The sequence below is a fragment of the Emydura macquarii genome, unplaced genomic scaffold (assembly GCF_026122565.2).
Source record: "Emydura macquarii macquarii isolate MOO-44397 ecotype Brisbane River unplaced genomic scaffold, CSIRO-AGI_Emac_v2 contig_3305, whole genome shotgun sequence".
Lineage (NCBI taxonomy): Eukaryota > Metazoa > Chordata > Testudines > Chelidae > Emydura > Emydura macquarii.
In genome coordinates this window covers 3,244,702-3,271,575 of record NW_027133442.1, presented here as the reverse complement: position 1 = coordinate 3,271,575, position 26,874 = coordinate 3,244,702, and the positions used below count along the sequence as shown (strand labels likewise).

The following is a 26,874-nucleotide window of genomic DNA, read 5'->3' as shown; positions in this document are numbered from 1 at the left end:
CTGAGGCCCAGGCCCTTAAAGGTATTTAGGTGCCAACCTTAATTAGGCACCTAAATATCTTTGAGGATCTGGACCCAAGTCATATCCCAAGCCAGGGAAAGACATTGTGGGGTGGGGAAAGCTTTAAAAATGTTGTGAATTTGACGAAGAGGTAGGCAGCACATTTGGCTGCTTCTTTCCCAAGCACTTCCAGTATTTCTAGCCTCCAGCCTAGCATTAGATGCTGGAAGTGCTACCATCATCTAGTCTCTGTTGTGGATAGTGGTTCTTTCTTAAATGTGCGACATAGCCTATCTGTGGAGAGTGTTACAGTGTGTATCCTGCAAAATAACCAGGGACAGTCAATAGGGCCTGGTAATACTTAGAAGACTTGAAAGCATCCTAGCCTGGAGCTGAGCCTCTGCATTCACACAGTACAGTATGCACACTGGCATTTGGTTTCAGAGGTTAGCGAGCGTGGCTCCGCAAAACAGCATCCCCACTAGCCAGAACAGCAGCAAGCTGTACTTCATTGCTTCCCTTGCCCTGGATTTTTAGAAGCCTCTGCAGTGGGTAAAAGCAGCGAGCTAGTTAATCTGGGAGCTGATTGATCACCCCTGGATTTTGAGTTTAGTAAGCAGAGAAGAGGCAGATGCTCACAGCCAAGTTACAATAGAGCAGCTGTGTGAAGGAATTGAGTGGCAAATCCCTGCAGCTGTCACCAGGATCGAGAAGTCTCCTTTTGGAATCTCTGCCGTTGGAAGAGGCTTTTCTCCAAGGAACTATAACCCTCTCTGAAGCTCAGCCAGATGGGTCCTTCCGGCTTCATGCTGAGTCTGTCTGACCCTAGCAGTACATTTCCAGATTGTTAAATGAGAATCTCAGTTGCAAATGTATGTATATCCATGACTTTGGGGGAAGCATTAAATAAAATATTCATTTCAAATCTGCGTTTGTGAGGTGGGGGATTGAAAATAAAGGTTACATTTACTACCCCAACCATGGGGAAACATGACACTGTGGGGGGGTGGAGGGAGGTTAGCGTTGCCCTTGTGTTCTCAGCACTACTCACCCTCTGCATTTGACAAGTGTCACAGCTAATTGGCATGCTTGCATTCTGAATTTCCTTGATGGCTCAACCAGGAACAGCTGGGTTATTTTAAAGGTGAGGTGCAGATTGGGGTAGGGAATTGCTCTTTTCAGCTGCTTTCTGATAGCTACAGAGAGCCTGAATGGGTCAGGGTTTTTATTTCTGCCTGTTTTTTATACTGTATGGTGACCCGGCCTTCCCTGAAGATCTTGGCTGTAGATCTAGGAAAATGTCAGTGTGAGTGATGCATGAAAGTGGCAGAAAGGAGTTTCTCACTATTTTTTGTTTAATAAATATTTAACTGAATGTCTTGAGTAAAGGATCTTTGTTAAACGGATCCACTTGGCAAACCTCATTCTCTTGCAAAACCAGGGAAGAGCACAGTTTATTCTTGAGACTTGTAGAGTGAAAACAAGCAGGACATAGATAAAAAAGTGAGAATGGGCGCACGCCTACTTTCTTAAAACGTGGTTGCTGGCCTCCTTAACCTTTGTGTGTTCTGGCACTTGGCCTACTGTTGCAGACACCTTAAACTATTGGGGTGGTTAATATAACTATTGGAGATGCAATTGGCATTGCTACAGTATTGCCTAGAGGGAGTGGGCACGCACATGAGACAGCCCCAGCCTCCAAGAGCTTGCAATCTAAATCAAGGGTAGCAGACTTGTTCTGTGGTGAAAGCTGACTTGCCCTTTCGGTGAGTCTGCAGCTGGGTGTGTAGGCTTCCCTCGCAAGAGGCAGGTATTGCAGCCATCTCCAAATGCAGGATGTGCCCCTCCAATGGGTGAGGTTAAATCATAGAAGATGAGGGTTGGAAGGGACCTCAGAAGGTTATCTAGTCCAACCCCCTGCTCAAAGCAGGACCAACCCCGACTAAATCATCCCAGCCAGGGCTTTGTCAAGCCGGCCCTTAAAAACTTCTAAGGATGGAGATTCTACCACCTCCTTGGGTAACCCATTCCAGTGCTTCACCACCCTCCTGTCCAGGGAGCTCACTTATCTGTGGCTGATTATGCATGAGTGAGTGCTGTCTGTCTGTCTGGTGGGAGGAGGCGGCCACGGGCTTGATACCTCTGTTCTAAGTAGACTAGATGGAGGGATGCAGGCCCTCAGGAGGGGCTGGGCTGGGCTGGGCTGCTGGGGTGTGCCTGGCGCGTGTGCCTAGTATGTGTATGTGCAGTGTGCCATGGGGCAGGGCTGTGGTGTGGAACCGAGGCAGAAGGGGATTAGTTAGCAGGAAAGACAAAGCAGCAGACGTTGAAGGGAGAGGGAGGGAGAGGAGTGTGGGGGCAGGCAGAGTGCAGCTGGTGGAGATGGGCTCTGGAGGGAGGGGACAAGCAGCCACTCCATAGCAGAGGAAAAACAAGAGAGCAAAGGTGTTTGGGGAGGGGAGAGGAGGGCTGATTCTAGCTGTACCCTGTTCTCCCACTCAGCTCTGCTAGGCCCCTCCCTGGCTGCCGCTGGGCTGGTTCCAACTTGGGAATTGCTCCTTTCCCTGAGGCTTCAGGGCTGCGGCGTCCTAGAGGCAGGGGCCCACCCCTTGGGAGCCCTGTGCTGTGTGGTTTCCATGGCCTGACTGCCAGGGTTTGCAGCCTAGGTCTCTGATGTGGGGAACCTTGACCACCCTATTTTACCAAGGGGTAACTAATGCACATGAGCTATCTCAAGGGAAAAGCACAGCAGAGACCAGCCACCTTAGTTTTACCAGGAGGAAAACTCCGGGATTGGCCTGGGCATGTTTGCCTCCTGGTAAAAGAAGAGTTCCTGGCCTTCGCTGTGCTCTTCCCTAGGGGCAGCTCCCACGTGTTAATTACTTGGAGGTAAAAATCGCAGCTTTATTTGCAGTGAAGAGGGCTTTAAGGCTTCTCTGCACGTATAGCACTGCTGCATCTGAGCCACTGTCACACTTAATGAAGACGCTTCCCCGTTGCTTTAGTTAATCTACTTCAGATTGGCTTGAAATTTGCTGTGCCTCATGAGGCTGTGGAGTAAGCTTAGTGATCTAAATTTGGGGTCACTTTATCAAGGGGTTCCTGAGATCCAGTCTCCTCTTATCCACAAAACCCCCCCAGATCTTTTAAAGGTGCCTGATTTCTACCTCATTATTTTTGCATACAGAATAGGGATCAAACTAGAGCTGAGAACATTGCAGCAGGATCCCACATACTCGCAAGTTACCCAGAGTGTGGCATGCCACCCACCAAGCCTTTGAGGGAAATCAAATTAGACTGCTATTAGGAAGAGAGTTTAGCTGTCTGTGCGCCTAACGCTCCTAAGTCTCAAGTGCCCAATGGATTATGCTGCCCATGTGCAGAGAGACAGCCCCAGAGGGTTGAAAGCCAACTGTGACTCACGGGACCTGTGTGGCACTGGGGGAATACTGCAGCCCTTGAATGTGAGCAGCACCCAGGCACTATAAATTCAAATCCATATCTGGGCAGAAATCTGAAACTAAAAAAGGAGGCAAGTTGTTACAGTTTGCCTCTGTCAGAGGGTTTGTTTGTATTTTGGGGAAATGGGATCGGAGTACAGCAGAAAATTCAGGAGGCGTTCAGGTTGCTTTTGAAAAGAAAATAAATGACACATGCAAGTGCTTGCTGGGAGGACAGGGAGTTAGAGGGTGGATCAATGAGGGGGAATGTGGGCAGAGAGTTTCCCTGTAGTGCAGGAAAGGGGATTTTGAGGAGGGGAATTAAGAAGAGAGGTAGTTGGGGTTAAGGTCCGGAGGAGGGGGTGAGGATCAGAGGAGTTCACTTAAGAACATTGAAAGTCCAAGTACATTATGTCAATAGGGTCACCTTGTCCACGTGCTTGTTGACACCCTCAGAGAATTCGTGTGGTGACTGCAAATATTAGTGCAGCTACAATGCCCTGCCTGTGGCAATTTTTCAATGGTGTGCACACCAGATTCGCAATAACTGAGGTGTATGCCAGTATTCTGCCTTTCACAATTCTCCATCAAAATGTTATACTTATAAAATAAACAGCAGGATCTTATTCAGGGGGACACGGCAATACGCCATGGTTACTGTGAATACAAACATTTCAAAAAGCAGTTGCCTACACACACACACAAAGATGGAGTACAGTTACCAGCCTCAGTTGCTCATGTTAGTTCACTGGCCAGGTGGCTAAGGCACAAGAGAGGGAGCAGGGATCTGCCGGTGCGCACCGATGCTCCTGGAGGGTAATTGTAGAACCAAACCCAAAGTCCTCATTTTTTTGTCCCCTTTTGATAGGGGTAAGCGTTTATGCCATTCTATGGGTTCTGCTTCATCATGCTGCATCTGCATCCTGGTGTGATTATCAATCACCCATGTTTTGCAAGCATGATCGTTGTTATTTTTCATAGTTCATCTTGTTTTCGTCCTTCGAGGTGGATCTCAGGGTCATCAGGATGGGCAGTCTTCCTCTGTCTGGGTCGTAAAAGTTATCTTCACTCCCTTGAACATCTGAGGCTGGTGCCTTTTCCTGTCACTCTCTGGTCTCACGCACACATCACTCATTCATCTATTCAATCCCTAATCTCTTAACATTTACTTAAAACTTGTAACTGGAAGACACAAGTGTCCTTCAGAAACAATAACGTTTCTTTTTATCTAAAACATTCACTAGTATTATAAAACATCCTCATTTAACATTGAATCTTTCTGTTCAGAACATTTGCTGATGTTACGTTAAGCAGTGATCTTAAAACATATGTACTTCAATGATAGCAGCAGTTTCCCTGAATGATCTTTGGTAACTTTACAAACAGGATAATCAGTGACCAGATGTTAGTTTTGGACAAACAGACGGTGGTTTCAAACAAACGTATCAATAATGAACAGATCACCCTACGTACTCAAAATGCAAAGCCTCACAGAGACTGCTGTGGTGATTTGTCACGTACCAAAAGAATAAGGGTATTTCACATAGAATCAAGCTTTGGGCCTACAGGTGAGGCATGATTTCCCTTGACAAAAACCATGCTGACTCTTCCCCAGCATATTGTGTTTATCAGTGTGTCTGATCATTCTGTTCTCTTCTATAGTTTCAACCAATTTGCCTGGTGCATGGGGGAAAAGAGGGAAATGGCTCTGCCGCTGCCATGTAGATAAACAGAAGGCTCCTTTCACCAGCACTGATCCATGCCATATTTTTAAGCTAGAGTTGACATTGATGTCCAGATTAGCCCATAGATAATTTGCATAAAGTGTCTCACGTGGAGGTGCACACAACTCTGCAGCAATGCTGAATGGAGATCTCTTTACCCTGGGAAGCATTTGGATACTATAGTTATGGGGACTCTAGAGGTGTGTTCTGCTCTGTGGGGATGTGGTGCCTGGGGGGAGGAGTGTTATTGGGGCAGCTCCCTCGAAAATAGGTTTAGGGTGACAGTGAATAGTAATGGCAGCTGCTTACCCGTGAGAGAGAGCTGTATGAGAGATCGTATCTGGGAAAACGTATGTGATCATGGACTTAAAGACTTGGGTCGTGGTGATGATGTCCAGCACACCCAGGCAGTGATACAGTCATATGGGCAATTCCCACTGTCTGAACTTGGCAGCCCCCTGATATGGGAGTGCCAGCTTCCTTGGAGTTAAGGTTGGGTTGACATAGTTAACATCTTACTTTTATAGCGGTGCAGAATGCTGCGGTTCCACTGGGAGGTGAGTGAGTGTCACCCCCATGGGCCATGCGAGGGACTGAGTATGGACACAGGAATTGCTGGCTGCCCAATGGCCTACTCAGCCCCTTTGCCTAGCCTGCTTCTCAGTGGCACCGAGTTAAAAGCTGGAGCAGTGCAGCAGATGGCATTTAACCAAATGTTCTACTTCTTTTTCAGAAGACTGGTAGCTGCTCCCGTCTCCCTTCATGGCCCCTCTGGCCCCTTTGCTTGTCAGATCTTTGTGTATCTGAGAAGTTTTCTGTGAAACACGGAGCTTGGCGTGGTTCCAGGCCTGAAGCCTTGTACTGGACCTGAGGAGAAGGGGGCTGCAGTGTTGTGGGGGAGGGCAGGGGGGCTGCAAACTGACCCCGGGCGAGACAGGAAATGGTGAAGTTAGCTGTCTCAACTCTTTCAGCCCCCTCCTTCCAAGGAGATGCAGCTGCATCTTTGTTGTTGCTGTGAATGTAACTAAACCTTTGTTGCCTAATACACATTATAAGACTCGAGGAAGTTACCAACCTGAAAAGAACACAGAGGAAACAGCCCCTTTTAATCAGTGCAAAGCTTTTTCAGACTGACACACTATAGTCTCAAATTAGGTTACTCTTGGCCTAGTTTAAAATGTGCCTGAGGACCAGCGCCGTGTTGTATTCCCCAGAAGACAGAACTGATGTAGCCAAATGGGACTGCTGCTCAGTTTGAGGAAGTTGCTGTGCTCAGATTAATATGCTTTTTAGAGCTCTGGAAAAATGCCCTTCAGCACGTACAGATTTGTTAGTTATCACATTGAAAGACTGGCTGAGGGTTCTGGCAGCTGATGTCTGCTGGTTCCTCTCACCGTGCCTGCACTCTGTGCATGCTTTTGGTGAATCCACTTCTCTGCTGGCAGATCGCAAGAGAGCACAGCCAACCAGATGGAACAGTTGGATTGATTCACATGCATTGCATTCATGCTTCCTGTTCCCTTTCTCTTCCCTTCTGTTTCCCTTTTGTCTTTACAGTCTTATAGCTGAAGTTCCCGTTCTCCATCTGGCCATTGTTCTCATTTGCTGGAGGTAACCTCTGGGCTGTTTTATTGGCTTGGTTATGATTTTCACATTGTCTTCCAGGGAGGCACTTATGCATTAACTGGAGAATGTTAAACAATTGGCCAGAACTGTGCAGTTGTGAAATTCGGTGTGTCAATGTCATTCCTCTCTGGGGTGCATGCAGCATCCGAGCTGGTTTTGAATAATCGAGAGCCTTTTCAGCACTCATCCTTTGTGTGAATGAAAAGGAGATGAGACTTAATGGACACCTGTGGGCTTGACATACTAGGTATTGCTCTTGATTCACTTAGGTACAAAGCCTGTTTTCTCTGCCGGCAAGTCATGTGGCTTTGCTCCTGTGAGATCTGTGCTTTCTCAGCAGGCTGCGCAGAACGCTCCACAGGGAAGTTCCCACCGGCAGAAGGCACACGCCTGCCCCGAGGGCTGTGGGAGCTGCCTGCAGGGAGAATGAGGCGCTCTACTTTCTGCCTTGTGCAGCGTCTTTCTCCACTGAAGGTTTTTTCCTTTCTGGGCAATTGTTTATTTCCTGAGATCATGATGTAGTCCTAGTTTAAAATACAGGATAAATATTACCCCATCTGGAGTGGTCACTTTCCTTCTGGGGCCCCTCACATCGATTCTGGTTTCATTTGGGATCCTGTCTTGTCTTTCTGTGTCACTGGCCAGCTCCTGAAAAACAGACAGTGACCAAAAATCAGGTGACTCCCCTTGTGGGGAGGGGAGCATAGGACATCTGGATCTGTAGTGATCTCTTCAAGCTGTCAGGTGCTCAAGGTCATCTTATGTTTTACGAAAGCTCCAGAGACTGCAAGGCTTCCAACCTAGAAATTATGGTCCTTTCCAGTCTTGCTGTGCTCATCTAAGAGTCTGGGCCAAACTTGGGAGGTCAGATGGTTTTGTCATATCCATTTGCCTGCCCCCCCCTTCAGAGAGCCATGTGATTCTTCAGCAGGTGGATCTCAAGTGTCTGCCCCAGAGGGACAAATCTAACACTTTCTCCTAATCTCTCCCCATGAGATTGGCTGCCAGAGGCCCTGCCAAAGTCAGTCTGGCAGATTGCTACTCTCTGCTAGTTGTATGTCATTAAGAATGTTACATTAGCAAGTCCCTGTTCACCAGTGCTTTGCTCCTGAGAAGCCGAACACACACACTGTCTTTATGCACAGAGGGGCTGGAGGCCTGGCACTGGAGTAGGGTGGAATACAGTAATGAGGACAGCTATCTGGAGGAAGACACTCAGGCCTGCATGCTGAAAGCCTTGGGGTCCCGCAGCTGGATCTGCCATGTGACAGAGAGAGCCTTTGAGGGGAGAGTAAGGCCACCCTGGGTCCCTGTCAGCTCTCATCCCTTCTCTTGCCTTACCTGGGTTGCTGAACCATTAAGGAAACTGGCCATTTATGAGTAGCTGCTTGTTCAGCAGAGCTCTCACAGCCTATCTCCATTTCCATCATGGCCCCTATGCACTGCTGTGCAGCCACTCTGGTAAGCTACCCACTGCCCATGCCAGATCAGTGTAAATGAGAAGCCAGCCCTAAGTCTCTGCACGCTCCATGGCATCCGGCTTCTGGGCCTGCCAGCATGCAGGGTGAACATGTTCAGCTTCCCTGTGACCTGGGTGTCGGAAGAGAAGAGGAGGATCACGCCTTGGGGTTGTGCTAACCAGGGAATCTCTCCACTGCTGAAGGTGCCTGTGGCTGGGTGTACTGAAGGCATCTGGGGAGAACAACAGCATCGACCTGGGGATGGTTGGCACCTCCTTTCCTGGGCTTGGCTGACTTAGTGCATGGAGAGCCGGCTTGGGAGGCGGCCCTGGCCCTGGGGCAGTCCGCGCGGGAGCAGTGCAGTACTGTTTTAGGGTGGAGGCCAATTCTTCTGCATAGGCAGCTCCTTTTGTTGGCTGGTGGAGCTTCTGAGGAGTTAGGCTCCTGAAGGGATATTTTTCTTAACCCTCCTTTTCTCCCTACCCCAGCACACACAATTACAGGTTACACACAGACTCTAAGGTCAGAAGGGACCGATATGATCATCTAGTCTGACCTCCTGCACAACACAGGCCACAGAGCCTCACCCACCCACTTTTGTAATAGACCCCTGACCTGTGACTGAGTTATTAAAGTCCTCAAATCCTTGTTTAAAGACTTGAAGGTACAGAGAATCCACCAGCAAGTGAGCCGTGCCTCATGCGACAGAGGAAGGCGAAAACCCCCCAGAACCTTTGCCAATCTGCCCTGGGGGAAAATTCCTTCCTGACCCCACATATGGTGATCAGTTAAACCCTGAGCATGTGGGCAAGACTCACCAGCCAGACTCCCGGAAAGAATTCTCTGTAGTAACTCAGAACCCCCCCCATCTAAATCCCTTCACAGGCCATTGGCATATTTACTGCTAATAGTCAAAGATCAGTCAATTGCCAAACTAGGCTGTCCTATCACACCATCCCCTCCAGAAATTTATCAGGCTCGGTTATGAAGCCAGCTAGGTTTTTTGCCCCCACTGCTCCCCTTGGCAGGCTGTTCCAGAACTTCACTCCTCTGATTGTTAGAAACCTGCATCTAATTTCAAGTCTAAACTTCCTGATGGCCAGTTTATATCTATTAGTTCTTGTGTTGGCATTGGCGCTGAACTTAAGTAATTCCTCTCCCTCCCTGGTATTTATCCCTCTGATGTATTTATAGAGAGCAATCATATCTCCCCTCAGCCTTCGTTTGGTTAGGCTAAACAAGCCAACCTCTTTGAGTCTCCTCTCATAAAGCAGGTTTTCCATTCCACAGATCATCCTACTAGACTTTCTCTGCACCTGTTCCAGTTTGGATTCATCTTTCTTAAACATGGAGGACCAGAACTGCACACAATATCCCAGATGAGGTCTCACCAGCACCTTGTATAATGATACGAACACCTCCCTATTTCTACTGGAAATACCTTGTCTGATGCATACTAGGACCTCATTAGCTTTTTTCACGGCCACATCACATTGGTGGCTCATAGTCATCCTGTCCTGTGATCAACCAATATGCCCAGGTCCTTCTCCTCCTCTGTTGCTTCCAACTGATGCGTCCTCAGACGTGGTGAGTGAAAAGCCCTGGTAGCAGCCCTGGCGGAGATTGTCTGCCTGGAACTAAGACACTCACTCTGAACCCTCCCCCCCTGTAAGCCTGTGGCCAGACAGCACTTTGGCTGTGTTTGAAAGAGGGTTGCCTTGCCATGGGGCAACACGAGTGGTGACTGTTCTGCTGTGTAGCAAATCCTTGGTCTTGAGACAAGCTGCCCTGCGTGGCTGGAGGTTCCTCTGGCTGTGGGTCTGGGTTATGAAATAATGCATTGGCCGTTAAGTTGTCTGTCTGCCATGGACTAGCAGTTAGCATTCCCAGGTACCATCTCATTCCCAGCAATCAAGGAGGTTAGTTTAATTAGACATTAACCCCCTGGTGACTTGTTCCTTTGCCTCCCTGGTTGAGGAAACGGGTCAGGAGGATGTGGGGATTAGTCACCTCTGGTCAGCTTTGAGAATGGCTTTCTGAATTGTGATCCTCTCAGCCTGTGGGATCACACAGAGTCCTTGTGCTGGGTCCTGCACGCCGCCAGCGTTGGAAACATTTTCTCAGATCATTCACTCTTGTTATGACTGGTCGGGGCTCTTGCAACTGTTCTCACTGGGCTGCCGGTCTCCGCTGTCCTGCCCAGGCTGCTGCGCAGTGCAGCTGCTGGCCAGTTGGCCTAGGTCAGAGACACGTATATCCTCGCCTCCTTGTCTCCCTTTGGCTCTTCCCTGCATTATGGCGGATTTGCTGTAATGTTACTCAGTAGCTCTGTTTGTCCTTAGGATGTCATCATGCATTCTGCCGTATAGCATGCGTACAGAGATGGAGGGAGTTCCCTGCTCAGCATGTCGTCTTGTGGACAAAGATGAGATGCGGCGAGGATGCTGTTGGCTTAGATTGAAATAATCTTCTGGAGCAACGTAAGATTGAGCTGGGTTAGTCTCTGGCTCTTGCAGAGGAAGTGAGTCTGCAGGAGAGACTTGACTGGGGAAAGGGTCAGGGCTTGGCACACTGCTTTTGGAAGACTGCAGGAAGAAGGGAAATGGAGGAAGTGATGAAGCTGGTAATGTTTGGGGGGGAGGGACACGCAGAAGAGGTCCTGAGGGGTGGCTGGGGTAGAGCTACGCAAGGCAAGCACTAGTAGCTCAAACTGTACACTCAGGCCCTCGGGAGGTCAGTGGGAAGGTGCCTGGAGGCTGCAATCTGCTCCAAGGTTCCTGCAGGGATTTTACTGTCAGGTTCTTCTATGTAACAGGATCAACATTGAAATGCTCTTTGGAGGCAATTGTTACGATTGGCGTGGGGGAGGGGAGGCAAAACGTTTTCCTCCAGACATAGGAATCTGAGTTATCATACAGCAGTGAAGTCGAGCATGTGTGAGCAGGGACGGCGTGCTTTGTGATGTTAACCATGTGCACTGGAGACTGCCTGCGCTTCCCTGCTGAGTGTGGCATTGAAGGAATTCCTCTAGGAACCCTTTTTGAGGCCAGCTGTTTCCATGTACATTACTGTGAGGGTTGCCTCAATGTTGTCTTCAGTGATCAGCTTACAGGCATGAAACCATAATTGCTTTGTTCTGTTTTTATTGTAATAACTGGTTAGGAATTTAACGTAGGCTGCACAGCTGTTCCTTGGTACAGATCCTGGGCATGAGGAGGGTAGAGAGACATGGAAAAACACTGGTTACAGCGTGTCTTAAGGAGCTGATGGGAACTAAAGGCTTGTCTGCACTTAAAATGCTGCACTGCTTCAGCGAAGAGGCCATCAGCAGCACTTCTCCCATTGACGTAGGTAACCCACCTCCCTGAAAGGGGAACTGGTCAACAGAAGAATTCTCCCATCGACCTAGCGTTGTCTACATCAGGGATTAGGCTGATTATTGCTCAGGGGTGTGGATTTTTCACACCCCTGGGTGATGGAATTATACCTACCTAACTTCCTTGGGTAGACCAGGCCTAAGCCTGTTCTGTGTTCATGGTTTTTGATTTAAACTCTGGCTTGATGATGGAGTTGGCTTCTCAGCAGTACAGTCAGAGCCAGTTTTTAAAAGACGTTGCCCACCAGGGCAGCCTGCAGGACGAGCAGCAGAGCTGGTACATTGTGATGGAGATGCCAGCCGTTTGCTCCAGCCCAGCTTCTCATGCATGCCACCTTCCTGAGGGCTAACGCCATGATTGTCAAACCAGCAGAGAAAGCAGAGAGGTGACAGCGATCTCCAGAGTCTACAGGAGACTCATGTGACTGTGGCCTGCATCACAGCTAGCACCTGCTTCCTTGTGTGCCGCGGATACACCCGTTTGAAGTACTTTGAGTTTTACCAGTCCGGCCTGTTGAGAAGCAGGATTGAATTTCAGGTCCCTCCTTCTTCTCTAGATGAGATGTGGCCGGTGATTTCAACATTCCAGTTACGTGACATTTCTCACCACCACCCAGTAACATCAGTTATCTCAAATTTCAGACATAAATGAGCATTTAGAATTCTTCTGGTTTAACCAGGCTTCCAACATTGCTGTACCAGTAATCTCTGTCCCTTGACACCTTGAGTCTGAACCCCAAACCTGGGTTTGTACTGTGTTTACCCCTGCTACCTCTCCCTTCTGTTGCTAGTCTCACGTCCTCCTGGCCTATCTAGCTAGTCTGTCCCCCAGAAGATTGGTTTCCCTAGCACGGCAGTGGAGCTATCCACGTGGCACGGCAGCCCCCTCTCCCACGGTAGCATTGTGTTGTGATCCAGTTATATCTAGTCATAGACTTGCAAGATCAGTATTTCTCTGTGTGCAGAGAGGGTTTTTGTTCCTCATTTTCCTCCTAAAATTCTGGTTTGTGTTCAGTGGACTTCTTAAAAAGTTAGCATGATGGGCTTTAAAAGAATTTCCAGATGTGGGCGTTGATTAGAACAGGCCTGCTGCAATGAGAAATTCTTCCTTGCGTTTAAAGTATTTCCATATGGCCTGGATGGTTAAAATGTTTTATTGTAAACTCCACAGGTCTGAGGGGCTTTCTAAACTGGAGACCCTCACACACATGGTGGCTGGAAATCATTTTGAGTTCCACATTGCTCTAAGTGTTTAGTTTGGCTCCCATCTCTGGACTTCCTGAACATCCCCCTATCCTGCCAAGTTGTAGAATAGGCCTAGCACAGAGCTGGCTATGGCGCTCTGAGCCGTGTTCTTTACGCGGCTGGGGAGACCAATTGCCTGTCAAAGCAAGGGTTTGTATTGCACTGTCAAGCATTCAAGGGATCTGCTGAACCTCCTCGCTTTCGGCACTCGCCTCCACAGCTTCAAGTAGTGAAAACTCAGTCACACGGTTTCACATTTTTGTCCTGAGGGGAGCTAAATGCTGAGTTTTGTGCTGTTCCCGTGTCCCATCATGCTGAAAATTAGCATTAACAGAAGCAAGTTCATAATGTCCCACTGAGTGGTGCCAGGAAACACATGGCTCTCTTAGCTGCAAATGAGAGGTCTGTGGGAGGGCTGTGCATGCTCGCCAAGAGACTGGCGGGGTGTTGGACTTGCTCAGAGGTGTCCAGAGCTCTTGAGTCTGCATCCTGGAAGACCTGGGTGGAGGTAGGAGTCAGGAGAGCTGAAGTGGGGCACAGATGTCTGCTTAAAACCTGTGGTTGAGAATGTGAAGAGGGCAGAGCTGAGATGTGAGTGAACATTTCCTCCAGGCCTGATCGGAGAGCCTTTCTCGCCAGTTGTCTGTGCTGAGAACGCAGCAGTGAGTGTGCTGGGCTGAGGGTCACAAGACCTGCGTTCTAGTCTGCTTTGGGCTCTCTGGGTGGTTTGGGGAAGTCACTTCAGTACCCTCACATAGGAAAATGGGCTATCTGCTCCGGTGAAGGTTGAGCAACCAATGTCTGAAGCTCTTCCAACAGGAGGTGCTAGAGAAACACTTAGTTATTGGGTTTAGCTGGGCCAAATCATAGAATCGTAGAACTGGAAGGGATCTTGAGAGGTCATCCTCATAGATTCTAAGGCCAGAAGGTCATCTAATCCAGTCCCCTGCACTTATGGCAGGACCAAGCATTATATAGACCATCCCTGGCAGGGGTCTGTCTAACCTGCTCTTAAAATCTACAATGATGGAGATTCCACAACCTCCCTCTGCAGTTTATTCCAGTGCTGAACTACCTTGATAGGAAGTTTTTCCTAATGTCCAACCTGAACTGCCCTTGCTGCATTTTAAGCCCGTTGCTGCTTGTCCTATTCTCAGAGGTTAAGGAGAACAATTTTTCTCCCTCCTCCTTGTAACAACCTTTCACGTGCTTGAACCTAACACTCTTTGAGTTCTTCACTGAGGCAGTGGAGTACAGCACCCATTGTCTCCAGGTGATGGCTTGGTACACCAGGAGAGAAGCTGCAAAGCCCTTCTGGAGACTGGTTTGGAGCTTCAGCTCATCCAGCACTCCTAGTACCTGACTGGATCAGGGCAGAGGGGGACTTTGCCTCTCCTGTTCCACTAAGAGAGCATCTTTGATCTGGGGAGGCTGGCATGGTGGTTAGTTCATGTGTGTACTGTCTGCAGAGGCCTGTAAGCCATCTGACACGTGCTAAGGAAAGTATTCCCAGGCCAGACTGGGCTCTGTGAACTGCGATAGGGGCCCTTCACGTGATGGTTTTGTTGAGCCCTCCAAGATGACCCAGCTAACAGGCTTTGTTGCTGGTCATTTCACTGAAAGACCTCTCTGCACCCTGCCAGTATAACCACAACTAGAAACATGAAGGCGAAGGCAGCCGTGGTGCTAAAGACGTTGGTGAGAGTGTTTGCCATAAATCAGCTGACTGAATCATTAACCTAGTTGCCCATATTACAAAGTGCTGCTTCCTCCGCCTCTCTTTGTTGGGTCTTGTAATTAGCAAAGGAGTCCAAAGTTGTGTTCTGTGAATAGAAAGCTGTGGAAGTCTCTCTTAATCCTGTTCTTTAAGGATGCAAAGCTGAAAGGAGATTGGACCGGCGGCTTGGTGCAGCCCCCTTTCTACTCCTGTTCAAAGGATGTGTCTTCTGCTTCTGTCCTAAATCACACAAAGAGGGTGTTATACTTCAAACTGCAGCTTTGTGTGTTGTGGACATGCCTAGGCTCCGGTCAGGGCTGGGGCACTCTACAAACAACTCTGTCATTGCCTAAGGAGCTTACTATCTAATTTGGTTTGTTAAGTATTGAACTGTCCCACCTTTCCCAAGATAAATGGCATTTTGGATCTCTGGGGCAGTGGTAACTGATGGGGCGTGGGGCAGGATGTGGTGGTACTGTGGTCCCGCAGTGGGTATTTTCCCTGGTGGCTGAAGGCATGTGCCTCTCTCAGGGTTCTAACATGAAGTGGCATCATAGGCCACTACTGATACAGATATGGCGCTCTTCCTGCACTTGGCAATAGGCATAAAACCATGGCTGACCCCTGGGAAGAGCTGACAGTCTTGAAATCCCAGACTGTTCTCTGGGCATCGGTGGCTAAAGCTTTTGGGTATCGTTTGTAAAACTCAAACGCTCATCCTGTTGAAGCTGCTGGTTCTCTGCATGCAACCTTACACTGCACCACAAGATCTGCGCAAGTTCCTCAGTCCATCTCCAGAGTGCAGAGGGCTGGCTCTCTCTGGGAATGACCTGTTTCATATGGGAGAGGCGTCTCCGTGTTGTCAGCCGTGGGGAAAAGTCTAGTCTCCACAGCTGCAAGGGAGACTGGTTGTAAAATGTATGGGCTGATTCGGGGCCCAGTGTTCTTTGGTGTTGCCATCTCTGAAAAAGGTTTTCTCTGTTTAAAAACATCTCTCCACATTTGATGCTGTCTGCCGTTCACCTGATTCTTCAAAGAAATTGTCCTACTTATGCCCTTTGCACTGTTGCTGTGTAAGACCGTTAGCACATGTATTGGCTACAGGGGTAAGGCCCCAGCTTTGTCTCATCACATGCTGCATGGGCACCTTACGAGAAGCCCAAGGCGGGCACCTAACATGCTTAAAATAGACCAAGTGGCAGCCAATCTTCTTTTTAATATACAGGTGTGACTGCTGAACGCTGCAGGCAATGTGGCTTTGCTCAGGTCACAAAAGATCATCATAATTTAACTACAAATATTTCCTTTGTTTAATAAATCAGCTTGTTTTAACATGTTTTGAGAAACTTACTTATTTGTTCTTATGTATCCAGCACATTTAAGGTAGTTTTAGTTGCATGTTATTTACTTTAAAATGCTGGTTTTGTGGATTTTTAATTTAATTTGAATATCCATCCAAATAGAGCATGATACAAATCATGAGGTTAAAACAAAAAAAAATCCAGTAAAAAAAGATTTATAATAAAGATATATAATAAAAAATGTAAAAATTAAGAATCTGAATATGTTTGTTAAGCTTATATAATTATCTAAATAAACGTGCATAGCTATAGTGTATCCAAAATGAAGCACCAAATGTAATGTAAAGGTTATATTTAATTGTAAATCAATGTGTTTTAATAGGTATACAAATCAACCTTTCAAATGCAATACAAGGTTAAAATCAAGGTTTCTTGCTTGCTGATTTAGCTCCTGATGAAAATGGACTGAAGATGAGTGGCCAGAGGCCAGAGGTGTGAGGCTGAAGTAGTTCTACCTTTGATGCTTCCGACAGAACATAAGAATCTTTTGCAAGACAGAATGGCTAGAGCCTAGACTCTGGTGTGTATCTGGCTGGCGGGATCTGATGCTCTGTGAGCTTTTACAGTACTGAAAGAGCTTTACTTTCTTGCTGGTGCTGTCTGTGTCAAAGTGGAAAGCAGCCCCACTTGCTGAAATTGCTTCCCAAGCCAGGCTTCTGAAGTTAGTACCGTGACTTTGAGGAGGGTACCGTGTCCACTGAGCCCACTATCTCTGCTTTTAGTAGAGCTCCTTGGAGAATCAGGCTCACATCAGTTTTCTCCATTAACTTCTGTCATATATTTATTTATGGGAAAAGACATTTGTCTAAATGCTGTGGAGCCAGTTAGTCTTGGTTATTCCCAGCCTAACCGTGGGGAATTATCTAGCCTCTGAGCCAACTGCTGAGTATCTCCTCTGAACCAGAGAAGCGAGGGCGGCACACGCTCTGGGAGGAAACGTGTCTCTGTTGGCTCATTGTGTGCTGTGGGCTCTGCAGCCTCAGCACAATGGTCACTTTCTAGTGCTTCAGATTTTATCTTCTGCATTTGGATTGGAGTAAAGTTAGCTGAACTCTCCATGTGGTCCCACTTTGCCAGGGCGCACGGTGAGCCAGCACCAAGTCTGGTTCCTTTGTTTTGGAAATGAGCAGCGTGACAGTAAAGTTCTGGTGGGTGGGCCAAAGGCGGACTTGGGGCATCAGCTGAGCCTGCCATTGCGAGTAGTGTGTGAAAGCCTCTGTACTATTGTTAGCACACACAACCGTGCCCGGATGTCAGCGCAGCTAGTTAGCCGGCCCAGGACAGCCGAACCTGATCTGTGGGTTAAGAACTTGGGTGCCTGAATTAGTTTCCGTGCTGTGGGCTGAATGTTAGAGACAGGTAATCACAACACTCACTTGCCTTGACTCAGAAAAGCGCCCCCCGTTCCCCAATAGCAATGGGCTTGGTATTTTTTTCATGAAGGAGAAACCCTGAAAATATGGCCTTACACTAAGCATCTGATCCCTTCTTACAGTGACCCCCGTCTCCTTATTGTTTGCCACCTTGCGTCATGCCGGGTCCAATCGTGAAAGCCTGTCTGTTCTGCATGACTGACCCGGGCTTTTGCCCAGGTTTTAGCCCAGCCCACATGGAAGGCTTTTGGCTTGCTGCATTTCTGTCCACTGGTTGGAATGGGGGTCTCTGAGCCTGAGGTAGGAAACAGCCACCACCCTTTCCGAAATATGTCTGTGTCCTTCTGATGGACAGCATGGTCGGTGTGAGCAAAGCCCATGGCTGGGCGTGAGGAGAGGCGGGTTCCATCTCTAGCTCTGCTGCTGGCTTCCTGGCTGACCAGGCCGGTCTGGTCTCTCTGTCCATTTTGCCATCTTGGAAATGGGGGCAATCCTCATCGGTGTTCCAGGTATTGAGGTTTCCTGGGCAGAGAGCTGAGAGATCCTGGAACGGGAGGGACTAAAGGAAGGAACGGGGTGACTTCCTGCTGCTCCCTTCCACACTCGCCCTGGCGATCAGAGAGGCAACATGCTACCTGCCGCTCTGTCTGACTGAGGAGTTGTAGTATGACTGCCGCTGTGTGTGATCTATCTAGGGTGCTTCGGTGGCCCCCTTCCGCATAATGTCTGAGCACCAAGCAGTCGTTGCTGTATCTACCCTCCCTTCACACAACTGGGGGAAGCAGGGCCAGGATGTTAACCCCCTTGTATAGCGGGAGTAACGCCCAGACACTAGAGGCCAAATTGTGAAATGTATTTAGGCACCTTGAGGAATTTTCAAAAGCCCCTTGTCTCCTAAAACCCCAAATGGGTGCTAAGCATCAAAGTGCTTTGGAAACTCCCATTAGGCACCTGAATATCTTTAAAACTCTGAGCTAAGTGAGCTGCTCAAGGTCACACGGGATGCCTGTGGCAGAGCAGGGACTGGAAGCTGAGTCTCAAGCTGGTGCCTGATCCCCTGGACCCACCTTCCTGCCTGTGCCACGGTGTCTTCATGTTATGCACGGAAAGTAAAGCGCGCAGAAGTGAGGGGGCAGGAACCTGCAGCCATGACCCCCAGGCTTGGGAAGGGAACCCACTGCATTGCCTGTCTTTGTGACCCACCCAGGCTCCAAATTCGTGGGGGAAGCCCCCAAAAATCATAGGCCAGTGTCCTCCTTGCCTTGCCGAGGAGGCATAGACCACCCGCAACAGCACCCCCTACCCCAGCACTGCACCCTAATCCTGGCCTGGAAAGGGGGGCCCGCTGGGGGGCGAGCTCACCCCGCAGCAGCAGCTCCTGTCCCACAGAGCTGGGCCTGACTCCCCACTCCAGGCATTGTGAGCTGGCACCCGGGCTCACAGCACCACGCAGGTATGGCCTGGTGCCCGTCAGTGTGCCAGGTCACGACGGCACTTGCTCCAATTTGGCCTGCTGCCCCTTCATCATGACAGAGGGGCGGGTGGGCTAAACCTGAGTGGTGCTGAGTCCCTGTGTGCCAGGCCGCAATGCCTGTGGTGGGGAGCCGGTCTCAGCCCCGCGGGACAGGAGCTGTCGCTGCAGGGCGGGTGCGCGGGGCAGGCTGGCTCTCCATCACTCTCATCCCCGGGGTCTCTCCTCCGCACCAGGCCTGCAACCCATCTAGAACTTTTCTGGGTCACCATGTACAGGGTGGGAAACACTGGGCTCAACTCCCATCCCAGCTTAAGCCAAACAGGGTCGGGCCTGCTCAGGGCTGGTTGGGAATAACGTTCCTCTGAATCAGTCCTGAACTCAGTGCCCCGCATGGTGCTCCTGGCTCGTAGTGGTCTCTCTTGGGCGCCGGGCCTCCCAGGACACCCCCAAGGTTTCATGCTTGCTGATTTAAATCAATCCACTCTGGTGGTAGGAAGGCTCCAGCCAGCATCCAGACCTGTGCTGTGCTGGGCACTGTGCGAACACAAAGGCAGGCATGATCCCGCGTAGCTGCTGCTGCTCTCAGATGAAGGTGCAAGGCAGTGAAACGTCGTGCGTTCCAACTTGGCACGTTCTGGCTCTGCAAAATGGCCAAAGGAATTCTGGCACCACATCTGATTTGCTCTGTGTACAAGTGTTATTGAAAACTCTTTATTACTTCGTCCCCTGCATAACTGCTTCCCAGTCTTGGTCCCATGAGGGCTAGAAAGGAGGGCTGGTGAGGTTCCTATGTGGCTTAATGGGACACCAAATGTCTGGATTGGGTACCTGATTCCTGAGTGCAGCGGCATAGTGTCCCCAGCTCCTTCTAGTGAGAAGCTGTGTATAGGTGAGGAAGGTCAATGCAAAGACAAGGGGGAGCCCCAGCTGTGCAGCAGCGTCTAGCTTGTGGGCAGGCTGCATTCCCCGGAGATGTCATGGAGGAAGCGGGATAGACAGTGATTTTCAGATTGTTTCAAGATGTTGGCGATTGTTCAGGTCAGGCTCAGCGGGGGATGTGCTGCCAGGCGTCTTCAGGCTGCACTAAGGAGGGATGCTGGAGCCCCTGGAGTGCGAACAGTCGCTCTGCATTAGCCTAGCTGAGAGACCCAGTTAGCCATGCTGGGGGTGGCCAAGGAAGAGTTAAGCAGTGGATGTAAAAATAAGCTTTGCCTCCTGTTTTGTGCCTGAGTCTTTCTGGTTTGTGCTTCTCGTATGCTGCCATGAGCAGTTCTCACTGAGTGACTTTAGGAGAAGCTGGCTCTTCCAGGTTCTTACTCATTGCTGAGCATCCATGGCCAGCCCCTTCCCCCCCACCCGGTAATGCAGCTGTCTGTGCAGGTGTTATAGCAGCTGCTAGGGACCTCCATGGGCTGCCTTGCCAGAGTTGTGGTCAATGTCTGCAGAAATTGCCTTGTGGGAACTTCATTCTATTGAGCAATTCAAGTAACTGAGGCTTTAGGGTCCGCTCCAGCTGCCTTATTAAACCTGGGCACTCCCTGAAGTGATATCACAAGGGACGAGTCACTTAAAGTGACACTGCCACTAGATATACCTGCGCAGACGGGGAAAGGAAGGGTTAAAAGAGAGGGAAACAGGCTGTAACATGTCAGCATTTTCCTTCCCCTCAGAGGCTCTGTCAGATTCAGAGGAGCTCTTCCTTAGTTTTCTTGGGCTCTGCAATGTGGCGAGTCTTTAATGCTGCAGCAGCTTACTAATATCTGCATTGTAGTAGTGCTCTGGTGCCTCACCCATCCTTCGTGCGAGGCACTGCACACACAGGGCGGCACAGCTCCTGCCCCCAAGAGCTTGCCATCTAGTTTGAAACAAGATGCATGAGTGAGTGTAGCAAAGGGGGAACACAGTGGGCAGGTCTCCTGGGCAGGTCACCCGGGCTGCCAGCAGGCACAGCGTCCTGACGGTTCTGGACTGACATCAGTTACTTCCACATGTAAATATTGGGGCTAGTGGTATGGTGAGGGGGAATGGCAAGAGGAGAAGAGTTAACAGGAGGAGGGAAGGGGAGGGGTCCCCTTCTGATACACTGCCTTCCTTCAGTCACTCCCTCGCAGCCTGTGCTCAGCCCGGCTCCACGTTGTGCTGTGCAGCTCGTCAGTGATCAGCCTGGAATGCATCTTCCTCTGCTTTAACCTCCCTCAGGCCCACTCCCAGCTATGGCTCCCCACCCTGCACTTTGTGCAGGGGTACTATGCTGGCTGATGCGGGAGGGGAGCAGCAGTGTAAGGTAGAGGGAGCTAAAGGTCCTGAAGGACCATGGAAAAGTACCCTTTGCGGTTTATGTACTTGATTGCTAGGTGGGCAGGCGCTAAGATAGGGATGTGGGTCCCATCAATGACCCCCCCCACAGTTTGGGAACCCCATCGCGGCAAACCCGTCCACTATGTCCTGCACATTTCCCAAGGTCACTATCCTTCGTAGCAGAAATCTATTGATGACCCTGCACATTTGAATCACGGCAGCGCCCACTGTAGATTTACCGACTCTAAATTGATTCCCAATTGACTGGTAATAGTCGGGGGTTGTCAGCTTTCACAGAGCGATGGCCACTCTCTTTTCCACCGTCAGAGCTTGTCTCAAGCAACTATTCACGTGCTTCAGGGACAGGGCCAGCTCTGAGCAAAGTTCAAGGAAAGTGGCCTTTCACATACGAAAGTTTTGCAGCCTCTGGTCATCATCCCACAGCTGCATAACGATGCAGTCCCACCAGTCTGTGCTTGTTTCCCAGGACCAGAAACGGCGATCCACGGACTGCAGATGATGCGTTACAGCTTGCAGCAATCAGGAATTGTTCTGCTCGATGGCTTGTAGCAGGGCAGCCTTGGTGGCATCGCAGTTGTCTGTGCTTCGGCTTCCTGCTTTACTTCGAAAATACTCAATGATAAGCCGCGATGTATTTGTGATGCTCACAATAATAGTGCAGAGTTGAGCTGGCTCCATGTCTCCACAGCAATGGTGAGCGCGCGGTGTAAACAAACGGCATGAAAATCTGTTTCCTGTTTGTTTGGGGGAAGGAGCGTTGCATCATGGGACGATGAAACTCGTCCCAACAGCCACCGCGGCTAGTTGCACTATGGGATAGCGACCCACAGTGCACTGCTTTGAAAGTCAAAATAAGTGTGGTGAGTGTGGACGCATGAGACCGGCGCAAACAGCGTGGTGTGTACACGCTGCAGCGACTTCTAAAAATCGGTGGGTGAAAGTTGACTTTAAGAAAGTCGACTTCACTCTGCAGTTAGACATACCCTCACTTTGATATGGTTTTTATCCACACCTGTCTGCAAAGTTCTTGTTAATCCTTTTGTGCCACATGAGAACGAGGATTGTATTTCACTTCTTGCTGTACTGTGGCAATACCCCAAAGGACAATGGTACTCGCCTTGCTGCTCAAGAGTACAATGTCCCTAGCCCTAACCTTGATTCGGCTGGAGGCTCGTACATTTCAGTCAAACTGATTTAAAGTGAAATACCCCCATTTATTTTACAGAGGGCCCAAACTTAAGGCTTACTTCTCTGACCAGTTTGAAACTTTCCCCAAACACTCTCCTTCGGCAAGAGGCCACAGAGAGACAGTTCAAAAACAGATTTTGGAGGGGTTTTTACTGTGGTATGTGCGTATAATAATACTGTGTGGGTGGGTGCAGGTTTAACAGCGCTGTTAGCACTTGTGTTCGTGGTGGTGTGGGCTGGCACAGTTAAATTTCACTCATAAAATGCTTTGGAGTTCAGCCTTGACTTTTCGGTTGACTTCTAATTAAGTTCATCAGCTTTTTCATGACTGTGTTTTTTCTGTTGAAATCAGAACAATCATGCCATTCATCCTTCAGTTTGCCTTGCTCAGCCCCTTTCAGTCCCGCTCTGACTTTCTGAGAGGTCTGGTGGCCTGGGCCTGCCTTGCAGTCTGGGTTGTGCTGGCGAACGTCTCCTCTGATCACTTCGGCGAGCTCACACACTGGGCATTCGTAGCAGCATGCAGAGAGGCTGCTGGCCATTTGAAGGGAGTCCATGTTGTAGCTGACGCTGGTCATTGGGGGTGACTCAGATGCTGCTGGCTGGTAAGCCTGACTCTTTCAGTGCCCCGCGGGATGAGGATTCACCCCGTCTTAAAACACTGACGTGCACTGGGATTATTCAGCCCAGACTCTCCATTCCTTGCTAGTCATGGGCGGCAATGTGGCTGAGAAGGCCAATCAGCTGGGAGAAAGAAGGAGCTTGGTCTTGGCTTTTCTTCAGTGCAGTTATAGAGGGCTTTGCTTGTCTAAGCTGCATTATCCTTTACCTGGCCTGAATATCCGGGCGTTATTATTTAGACAGCCCCTTGTGTGCAGGGTGCTTTACAGAGAAAATAAGCCAACAGCCTTATGGTGGTGCAAAGCACGTGCATTCTAACTGTGACCTGCCCCACAAGAGGCAATGGGCGGCAAATGGAGTGGCGGTGTGGGGGGGATGAAGCAGGAGGGACGCAACTCTGGTACTAGAATTTTTCATTCAGAAGGAACCCAGAGCATTTCTTGGACCGTGTGCGTGGCGCTGTATGTGGGTCGCCCGGCCAGGCTAGCACATGGAGTCCAGCAGCCTGCTATGGAGTCTTTAATGGCCGAAGTAATCAGGAGTCCTTCACAGCGCTCTTGTGCCGCACAGAGGTGGTAGGGCAGCCTGCTGAGGTACCAATACCACCTCTGCAGCACCTGTGTTTTCCTTCACAGTCCCTCCTGGAGTCTGGCCTCAGCTTGAGAGGGGGGTGAAATTGCTGTCTCAGGTGAGGTGTTTGCCGCAGGAGTCCAAGGACTACTCTCTGCAGTGTTACGCTTGCAAAGCCTCAAACTAACAGTTTACCTTGACAGTGATACTGTTGGTATGTCTGTGTGGGGAGACCAAATTATTTACTTCTCTAGTGATTGCATGGTTTTGACGTCCTTTATAGAAGGCTTTAGTCGGGTCCCAGATCTGAAGCATTAATTTCGGTCTGTGATTAGTCCTGCCCCTGCATTATCTTCTTGTACTGCTGTTTATCAGCCACAAGTATACAATAGCAAATACAATTGTTCATGAAACCAGGGAAGACAAAGAAATGCCTTGGGGAAGGATTCAAGTGCTAATGGTGTCACACCAAACTGAGTGTTAAAGAAATCATTCGCAGCACAAATAAACTAGTGTTACTCCTCCTTAGCCCATGTAGTTAGCCAGCATTCAGGGCGTTGTGGGTTGTCTCCGGTAGGAAGAGAATTTGATGAAGAGTCATGTATTTCTTTGGTGCAATCCTGTTTATTTTGTTTCCTTGCACAAGTAGGAATCAAACAACAGGATTCAGTTTTTCTGCTTACAATTCCAAGCCTCTTTCAGCCAGCACTCTGGCCAAAAGTACTCTTTCTCTCGGCTTTCTCTCAGGGTCATGCTACAAGAACATCTCTTGTCTCCTAGTTTTCTGCTTGCTTCTGGCTGCCTCTGGCTGTTGCTGCTGGCTCACAGACACACACGGCTCCATCAAACAAGACCCAGACCCTGTGTTTGCATTCAGTCTAATCTCTGTGCAGTAGTTTACATTGTAATTGCTCCCTCATGTAGTCCGGATGGAGTGGCCAGCCATTGTTCACACTCTTCTGGTGAGGGGTGGGTAAGAAGTAGTGGGATAGCTTGCTGATCAATGTTTCGTTGCATTGCTGGAGCCTGCCGGGGATCAAACACACAGATCAGTTGATACACATCTTTTGCTGGATGGACATCCCAGTGTTTGGAGAATTTGCCAAAAGCTAGCTGCTAGACTTGATGCAGATTGTCCAGGATATTTCTTTTTTCTTATGGAAAAGTTATCCAAGAGCCTGTCCATTTCTTCACCAAGCCCACAGGTTTTGGTTGTTCCCGAAAGCAAGAAAGACCCAAGGTCTTCCATAATATTGAAAGCTGAGACAGCTGTACAGCGGTAGGTACCTTTAAAGATGGCCAGGGCTATCATCAGTTTCGGGCAAACTTCAGATATGAAACTGTCTTAAGTTTCAGCAAGTCTGATTTCTTCTGACTGCTCAGTAATGTCAAAAGGTGCTGATGACTTCTTTTTTTCAAAAAAGTCCGATAGAGATCAATATGCTCTGCATGATATTTTTACTGCCTGAAACCAGCTGTTTCATCTTGTGTGTACTGCTTCAGTGAGGACATCTTCTTTGGACTTAAGAAAAGCAACCCTTCTTCATTTCTGGCTGGCTTTTTGAAGAAGGCAGATTTCATCCAAGTAACAAAAGATGCCACATCACCAAAGACATGAAAATACTGCCATGTCTCACCTATCAGATTGTCACATATACACTGCTGGGCATGACACATTTCAGTGCTTCTTTGTGTGATTGATGCAGTATGCAGTTCTGTGTTGTCAGTTACAACTGCCCAAACATTGAGGCTTAGCTGGTTCCTATTCATTGACTCCAGTATGGCCTGTGAGAATGAGGAGTGATTGCAGTTCTTCATGAATATGACCTCAGTCAAATAGTACTGATCTTCAGCACCCTGGGAAAAAATTCTATTGTCATAATTTTTCTGCTTGTTAGTTACTGGAGGATTTCAGTAAACAAACTCAAAATTCAGTAATAGGAAAAAAATCCAGCTTCAAAATCAATATATTTAATCACATTTAATGTTAAGGGTTTTTTTAATATTATACAGCGTAATATTACAGGTGCATTGCAATACACTAATACAAATAATATACTAATACAAATTCCCTAATGCATATTAAATATAAAATGCTTGATAAAATTATTAACAAGCATTTTATAGAATAGCTCCAAAATCCCAGTGTAGTGCTTTTTTTTTTTTTTTTTTTTTTGGGGGGGGGGGGGGGGGAAGGGAGGGGAGGGAAGGTATACAGGATCTTAAACTTTTTTTCTTAAATTATCTGTACTTTAAATCATATCAGTGGTTAGTCTTTTCTAAGTATAAGAAATGTTTTGCTAAAGGCCAAGGCACACATAATAAAAAGCAGCTACTTAAAGATCTGTTACAGTAAAAGAAAAAGCGTACCTATGACAGTCTTTAACACACTGCAGTCTCCGTGATCTGTTGTCTCATCGATCACCCCTGAAATCTTTTTCCCATGGATTTCTGCCAGCACCGCCACCATGTGTTCCTAATAAACAGACAGCAGGTGCCCAAGTGCCATTTCATTTTCAGGCAATGCCCTCCCCTGCCTACAGTGTCTTAAGAGGAAAGGTCAAAGCTTCTTCATTTTTTCCAATGGGATATCAGCCTCAGCACAGACTGCAACACAATCTTAACGAACTCTACTTGGCGTCTGCAGATTTCATACTGTCTGCAGTTGTTCTCTGTTGAGAATGAGAACCTTGATGAGTCTTGTCACGTGGCATGATTCTTCAGATGGGTTTTTGACAATAGATGATGGTTGCAGGTATCGTTTCGGGTCCAGTCTGTTATATTTGCAGAACATCATACCACCCGATTCATAGACATCCTTAGAGAACTAATTAGCTCTTAACTTTGGTGTCAGCATGTGGTTTCTTAGCTTTTTTTGATGTGCATTTTACATTTGTAGAATGCCTTTTAGAGATGTGTAAATTGTGTACTGAGCCATGGAGGGAATCTGCACTAGCGGTAGCAGGCCATGTCTCTAATCAATGGTCAGTTAATCTACCATGGTGGAGAAGGACGAAAACGCATATACAGTTCATCTCACTATAGCGCCCTTTGCAGTAGCGAACCTTGGGCTATAGCAAACCTGGTCTCTGGAGCCCACCTTGAGTGGGCGGGGACATAGAGCTCCTTTGGCCCCGGGGTTGCAGCAGGGAGAGGCCTTTGCATTTTGTATAGTGCTGGATTTTTTTTTTAAATACTGGCTTCCGTGGTGGTGGTTTGATTTCGCGATTCCATCTGTTCTCGTTAACGTGGATTTCATAGGGCCCTCGATCAAAGCTCATTAGCAAAGTTAATGCTTGTCAGCAGGGTCCACAGGGACAGTCAGTCTGTGGTAGGCTAGTGGGAGATAGATTCATACCCCCAGCTTGCTGTGAACTAAA

General features: G+C 48.6%; 1 protein-coding gene across 2 annotated transcripts in view; it reads left to right on the top strand.

The window, feature by feature from the left end:
• The window catches only part of PTK7 (protein tyrosine kinase 7 (inactive)), a 110,644-nt gene that overhangs the window by 47,555 nt on the left and 36,215 nt on the right, over positions 1–26,874 (top strand). The window contains exon 1 of one of the 2 annotated variants that reach the window (XM_067532867.1): positions 16,247–16,469. The exons of the other annotated variant lie outside the window; for it this stretch is intronic. The gene's annotated coding sequence lies outside the window, so the exon portion shown is untranslated. Of the gene's footprint in view, positions 1–16,246; positions 16,470–26,874 lie in introns of those variants that run through there. 2 annotated transcript variants of the gene reach the window in all.